This window comes from Sorex araneus, chromosome 7 (genome assembly GCF_027595985.1).
Source record: "Sorex araneus isolate mSorAra2 chromosome 7, mSorAra2.pri, whole genome shotgun sequence".
Lineage (NCBI taxonomy): Eukaryota > Metazoa > Chordata > Mammalia > Eulipotyphla > Soricidae > Sorex > Sorex araneus.
In genome coordinates, this window is record NC_073308.1 from 12869090 (window position 1) to 12876694 (window position 7605).

Consider the following 7605-nt stretch of genomic DNA (forward strand, 5'->3'; position numbering starts at 1 on the left):
GAGCCAACACTAGCTAAAACAATCCTTGGGATAAAGAAGATGGAAGGCATGACCCTCCCAACATCAAACTTATGAAAAAGTGGTGGTAATTAAAACAGTATAGTACTGAAATAATGACAGACCTGCAGAGCAACGGAGTAGAGTAGCCTATGGCATAATTATTTACCCAAAACTCATCTGATAAAGGGGTTAATATCAAAGATATATAAGACACTGGAAAGACCTTACAGGAAGAAATATCCAATACCATCAAAAAAGAGGGAGAAGAAATGAACGGAACTCTAAGAAGAAATAGATAAGGCTCAAAGACATAAGAAAAAATGCTCTACATCACTAACCACCATGGAGATGCAAATCAAAATGATGAGATATCATCTCACACCACTGAGATTGGAACACATCAAAAACAACAAAAAAACAACCAGTATTGGCGCCCATGCAAGGAGAATGGACTCTCATTCAGTGTTGCTGGGAATTCTAACTGGTCTAGCCTTCTTGGAATCACTACAGGCATTCCTCACAAAACTAGAAATTGAGCTTCCATCTTACCCAACGATAACAGTTCTGGAAATATAACTTAGGGTCCAAATACACACAGCAGAAATGTCAATCTATACATCTATGTTTATTGTAGCACTATTCACAATAGCTAAAATCTGGAAACATTCTGAGTGCAGATGACCGGCTAAGAAACTAGGGTGCATCTACACATTGGAAAAACACAACTATGCAGGTGTTACAGGATTTTTTAATACATGAATGGACAGGTAGATTATCATGCTGAGTGAAATCAGTGAGAGGGAGAGGACAAATATAGAATGATAGTACTTATTTGTGGAATATAAAAAACATACATAGCACAGTATGTGAATAATACCTACAGACATAGAAATAATAGCCAGGAGGACTGATATATAATGCAAATCTACCACAGAGTAGGATGGGGGATGCAGTTAAGGCAGAGAAAGGACCAGTATTACAATGATAGTTGGAAATGATTACCCTGGACAAAAATTGAGTGCTGAATGGAGGTAAAATACTATGTGTGATACCATTTCAGTAACAATGTAACAAATCCCAGTGTCTAAGAAGAAAATGAGAGAGACAAAGAAAGAGAGAGAGAGGTAGAGAGAAAGACATAAAAATAGACAGGCAGACAGAGAAGTATTCCCATAGTGGCAGGCTTGGGGACCAGGGGAGGAGTGTGGGAGGGAAACTGGGGACACCGGTGATAGGAAAAGTGCACTGGTGAAGGGAAGGGTGTTTTAACATTTTTTGACTGAAACTCAACCACGAACAACTTTGTCACTGGAAATCTCATCATGATTCAATAAAAAAATTTCTTTAAAGAAGTATAGTGCTTTACACACTGGAATTCTGTGAGGTAGCAAACAAGAATGAGATAATGTGATTTTCTCCAAACAATTGGACTAAGGTCATTTGGAAGGAAAATGGTAGATACAGAATTCTCTCTCACATCAGGGATATAAAATACATAGTGCTGACAGAAAAGAGTGGCAAAGGCAATAAAACCAAAAAGCTGACCCACAGAACTCTGTTTAGGGTGTGTGAGGGGTGAATGGGGAAGGGCCTTGTAACACTATTGGAGGAAAATGGGTGTGAATGTGTTGAGGGATGTATGCATTAAACTATGATTAAGAGTATTGAAAATCATAGAACCTTAACAGAAACATAGGATTAACTAAAAAATCTGACATGGATACTGATAGGAACAAAATGGAATAGTCAGTGATATAGCTCAAAGATTGGAGAAAATGCTTTCCAGGCATGAGACTCCATGTTTCATTCCTGGTTCCAATGCTGTATGAGCTAGGGGGTCCCTGGCTTTCCAGAGCAGCAGTGGATTCAGCATTATTGTGATTTTGGGCCTGAGAACTGAACCATCACCCCAAGCACCCAGGTTGTGTGTTGTTTAACCTCTGTCCCCTGGAACCCCAATGAAGCAAATATTATTCCTCTTGAGGGAAGTTCACAGCAACACAGCAAACACAAGAAAAGACGCCAATATTTCCTGAACTCATAACTTCAGAGATTAGAAAATCAGCATATGAGAATACTATAAGGACAAGGATAGAACAAGTATAGATACAAATGGCAAAGTAAAGTCACAGTTTTGGACCAAAGAAAACGTAGGGCAGCTAGGGCGCTTGCCTTGTACACATCTGACTCAGGTTCAATCCCAGGCTCTGCATATAGTCCCCCAACCCCCATTAGGTCTCTGTGTATCCCTGAGCATCCATAGAGCCAGGGGTGAGTCCTGAGCATGAACTAGGTTTGGCCAAACATCAGAAAGAGAAAGATACCAAGAAATTAAGCATATTTTAAAAATAGGATTGTGATAAAACATTGCTAAAAATTCAGAAGCTTGTTATAAAGTTTCATGCAAAATACTTTCTGCATTTTAACCAGTGTATGGTTACATATTCACTTTCTAAATTCCATACACTTGCACATGGCCAACCCGGGTTCGATTTCAACATCCCTCTCAGAGAACCCGGCAAGCTACCTCGAGTATCCTGCCCTCACAGCAGAGCCTGGCAAGCTCCCCTTGGCTTATCTGATATGCCAAAATCAGGAACAACAAAATGGTAAAATTACTTCTATTTTTTTTTTTGGTTTTTGGGTCATACCCGGCGGCGATGCACAGGGGTTACTCCTGGCTCTTCACTCAGGAATTACCCCTGGTGGTGCTCAGGGGACCATATGGGATGCTGGGATTAGAACCGGGGTCGGCCGCGTGCAAGGCAAACGCCCTACCCGCTGTGCTATTGCTCCAGCCAAGATTACGTTTTATACATAAAACAAAACATATCAGAATTAAACGGAGATGTGTAATGTGAGGGAAAAATTAGAAAAGCTGGTAATAACATTAAAACCAATGAAAGACATGAGACAGGGTGGGTACATACCAGGTATGTGCATACCAGGCTCTGAATCCAGCACCCTGCCCATTGTTCAGGAATAATGGGGCCGGGTTATTGCCACAGAGCCTGAGAGTTCTAGCCACAGCCTTGCATGTGGTTCCTGAGCAAGGAAGGAGTAATCGCTGACTGCAGAGCCAGGCATAAGGATGAGCACTGCCAGTTGTGGCCCCTAAACCAATAATAAATAAACTACATAATATTTCTTTCCCTAGTTAACATTATTCCTGAGCAATCCTTCCTCCTCCTCCATTTAGTTTTGGGGTCACACTCAACAGTGTTCAGTACTTACCAGAAGGTCTGTACCTGTCCATTTCTTTCGCTGGTCTTCAAAGGACCTAGTAAGCAAAATAATAATAATAATAATAATAATAATAATAATAATAACAGTAAAGAGATAGAAGATAAGTTAGACTAATATTTTAAGAAGTTACTTCACCTAAAAACAGTTTTCAAAATTATATTTCATAGTTTGCTTTGATATAAAGCTATCCTCATTAAACCGAAGGTAAATTTAATAAGCTCAATTTGTTTTCTATGATTGCATGGCTGATTTACATAGATAGTTTATTTTTCAATGCTTTTGAAACTTGTAATTCTTGGGTAATAGTGTTTCTTCTTTGTAGATCTTTTTTCAAAAGCTTCTGGGATAGTCACTGTGGGGAGCTCAGGTTTCAGAGTTTCATCTATTGCCCATAGTTTTTATACTATGTTTTGTTCTTTTTATAAGGTTTATTTTGTTTTCAATTTATTTTCTCTTCTGCTCTTGGATCAACAGTTACTGTACAGGGCTTTATCCTGGCTTATGCCCTCAGGAATTACTCCTGGAGATGTTTGGAGGACGATATGGGATGGTGGAATCGAACCTGGGTCAGCCACGTGCAAGGCAAACGCCCTACCCGCTTTACTATTGCTCCAGCTCCTACGTTTTATTCTTATTCTTGATAAGTTTCATTTTTTTTGGATTTCAGATGCCAGGTATTCAATTATAATTTCACTAGACTTTTGGTGCTCTATTAACCTCTCTTAACTCTTCTAAGTATCCCCTAGAACTTCCATGGGCCTAAAGCAAATAAAAAATAAATTTAAAAATGCCTATAACCTAAACAATTAGAATATATTTTTCATGATTTAAGCCAGTGATGTGAGACGTATCTTAAAATCAAAAGAGCAAATATATTTGTCATCACTGTTCCCCGGATGATACAAATTAAGCTGTAGCATTTTTACATTGGTTCCCACATGACTTGATAAATCAAAGAACGACTGAGTCAACATATAACGTTTTAAATTTAACAGTGTCACAGGGAAAAAAATCTAAGAAGTTGGGGCCATTTTGAAATCTTTAAAATTTTCTCTTTTTTTCCTAAAAGTCTTATGTCCTATGGATTTATATTAAATAAAATAACTCTCTAGTGCAAACTGTGATGAAAGAATAGACTTGATAGTAAATATGGAATCTGATTAGATATAAGTAGTAGAATTCTTACAGAAATCTACCAAATTATATTCTCAGAGAAGAAGAGGATACATCATTTACATGTCTGAAGTGATTTGTATGTAAATAAAGGAAACAATATGAAGTGTCAGTAAATTCACCTGTATAACTTGAATGAAAATTCGCTAATTAACAGGTACATAGCTTGTAGTTTTTTTCTGGCTTCTCGATGATTTTTTAATATTTCACTATATTTTTCTGTGTTTGTATTACGTGTTTTGTATTTCTGTATTTTGCGTTCAAACTTCATTTTAAACCTTTCTAGGTCTTTCGCTTTTCTTATAGCCCTTTTGAGCGCCAATAATCTATTTCGATATATTTCATTCCTCTTCTCAGAATATAAAGAAGTTCCTGCTGTGAAATGTTCGAGGATATTTGCATCTTCCCACTCTTTCATAAAGATTTGTATCTGCAAAAACAAAAGAATAGATTTTGTAGTAGCAGAAATGAACAGAATGGCAAAATCTAAACTCAGTCACAACTTCTGAAATTAATCCTTTGACCACAAAGCGTTGGGTCCCCGAAGGTGAAAGCCTGTATTTCTCAGAAAATCGAGAACGGATGAAAACCATCAAAGTTGCAAAAATGTCTTTCAATTGATATTTTTTGTTTTCATACACCTGAAGATGTTATTGTATACTCTTGATGTTCTGGGATTGCTTCACAGTGATCCTTCATGAATAACTTTAATGAACCTGTTAGTTAAGAAGAAATTTCTCACTTCCCCCACTTGACTTTCACAAGTTGATGAGAAGTTTGAGGGATGGCACTGAATTCATTAAGCCTGCCATAAGAAATCCTCTGCAACATTACATTAAACGGCAAAAGAAGAGTCTAATGAAGTCTTGTAAACATGGATTCCAATGCTGTAATATTCAGGTACAAATATTTTGTCTTACTTCCTCACAATAAAGAAACACACTAAAAAAATTTCCAGATTTTAATCATTGAAGAACTTTCTTAAGGGAGTGGTAGATGTAGTGGCTCTAAAACATTTCTGTATATTCTGTGATACTTTGCCCAGGAAATATCAGTCCTTCAACGGATATCATCTATTGAAACTATACTTCAATGTGTGGAGTGCAGTGTATGTACTCAGCAACTTTGAAGGCTATGATTCAAATCTGAAATCAGTTTGATTCTGACATTCATCCTCTAGAGACAAGAACCAAATTTTCCATTAGAAACGAGCCAACATAAGCTAAAGCAATCCTTGGGAAAAAGAAGATGGAAGGCATGACCTTCCCAACATCGAACTTATGACAAAGTAGTGGTAATTAAAAAAGCATTGTACTGAAATAATGACAGACCTGCAGAGTAATGGAATAGATTTGAGTATCCTGGCACAGAACCTCAAATCTATGATCATTTAATCTTTGATAAAGGAATAAGAATATGAAGTAGAGCAAGGGAAGCCACTTCAACATGTGGTTGCGGGAAAAGTGGGCAGCTACATGCAAAAAACGAACTCGGACTTTTTCCTAACACCAGTCAGAAAAGTGAGGTCAAAATGGATTAAAGACCTCAATCTCAGATCTGAATTCATAAGGTCCCTGGAGGATAGGCAGAACCTTCTATGAAGCTGAAACTAAAGACATCTTCAAATAGGAAACACCACTGATGAGGGAAGTGGAAGCAAGATAAACAAATGGGACTACATTAAACTAAGAAACCTCTGTTCCTCATAAGAAATGGAGACCAAGATAAAAAGAGAGCCTACAGAATAATTATTCACCCAATACTCATCTGATATAGGGTTAGTATCCAAGGTATATAAGACAGTAAAAGGACTTTACAAGAAAACATCCAATACAAAAAAATACGAAGAAGAAATGAACACAAATTCTATGAAGAAATATATAACATACATAAACAGTATTGGAGGAAAGCTGATGTGAATGTGTTGAGTGTTGTATGCATTAAACTATGATAAACAGCATTAAAAGTCACAGAACCTTAACAGAAATAAATAAATTAACTAAAATATCTGACATAGTGATAGGATCAAAATGCAATAGTCAGCGATATAGCTCAAAGATTGGAGAAAATGCTTTCCAGGCATGAGACTCCATGTTTCATTCCTGGTTCCAATGCTGTATGAGCTAGGGGATCCCCGGCTTTCCAGAGCAGCAGTGGATTCGGCATTACTGTGATTTGGGGCCTGAGAACTGAACCATCACCCCAAACACCCAGGTTGTGTGTTGTTTAACCTCTGTGCCCTAGAACCACAATGAAGCAAATATTATTCCTCTTGAGGGAAGTTCACAGCAATACAGCAAACACAAGAAAAGATGCCAATATTTCCTGAAGTCATAACTTCAGAGACTAGAAAATCAGCATAGGAGAACACTGTAAGGACAAGAATAGAACATGTATGATACAAATGGCAAAGTGAAGTCACAGTTTTGGAACAAAGAAAAAGTAGGGCAGCTAGGGCGCTTGCCTTGTACTCATCTGACTCAGGTTCAATCCCAGGCACTGCATATAGTCCCCCAAGCCCCATTAGGTCTCTGTGTATCCCTGAGCATCCATAGAGCCAGGGGTGAGCCCTGAGCATGAACTAGGTTTGACCAAACATCAGAAAGAGAAAGATAGCAAAATATGAAGCATATTTTAAAAATAGGATTGTGATAAAACATTGCTGAAAATTCAGAAGCTTGTTATAAAGTTTCATACAAAACAATTTCTGCAATTTAACCAGTTTATGATTACATGTTCACTTTCTAAATTCCACACACTTGCGCGTGGCCAACCCGGGTTCGATTTCAACATCCCTCTCAGAGAACCCGGCAAGCTACCTCGAGTATCCTGCCCTCACAGCAGAGCCTGGCAAGCTCCCCTTGGCTTATTTGATATGCCAAAATCAGGAACAACAAAATGGTAAAATTACTTCTTATACATAAAACAAAACATATCAGAATTAAACGGAGATGTGTAATGTGAAGGAAAAATTAGGAAAGCTGGTAATAACAGGAAAACCAATGAAAGACATGAGACAGGGTGGGTACATACCAGGTATGTGTATACCAGGCTCTGAAACAAGCACCTTGCCCATTGTTCAGGTACAATAGGAGGGTTATTGCCACAGAGCCTGTGGGTTCTAGCCACAGCATTGCATGTGGTTCCTGAGCAAGGGAGGAGTAGTCGCTGACTGCAGCGCCAGGC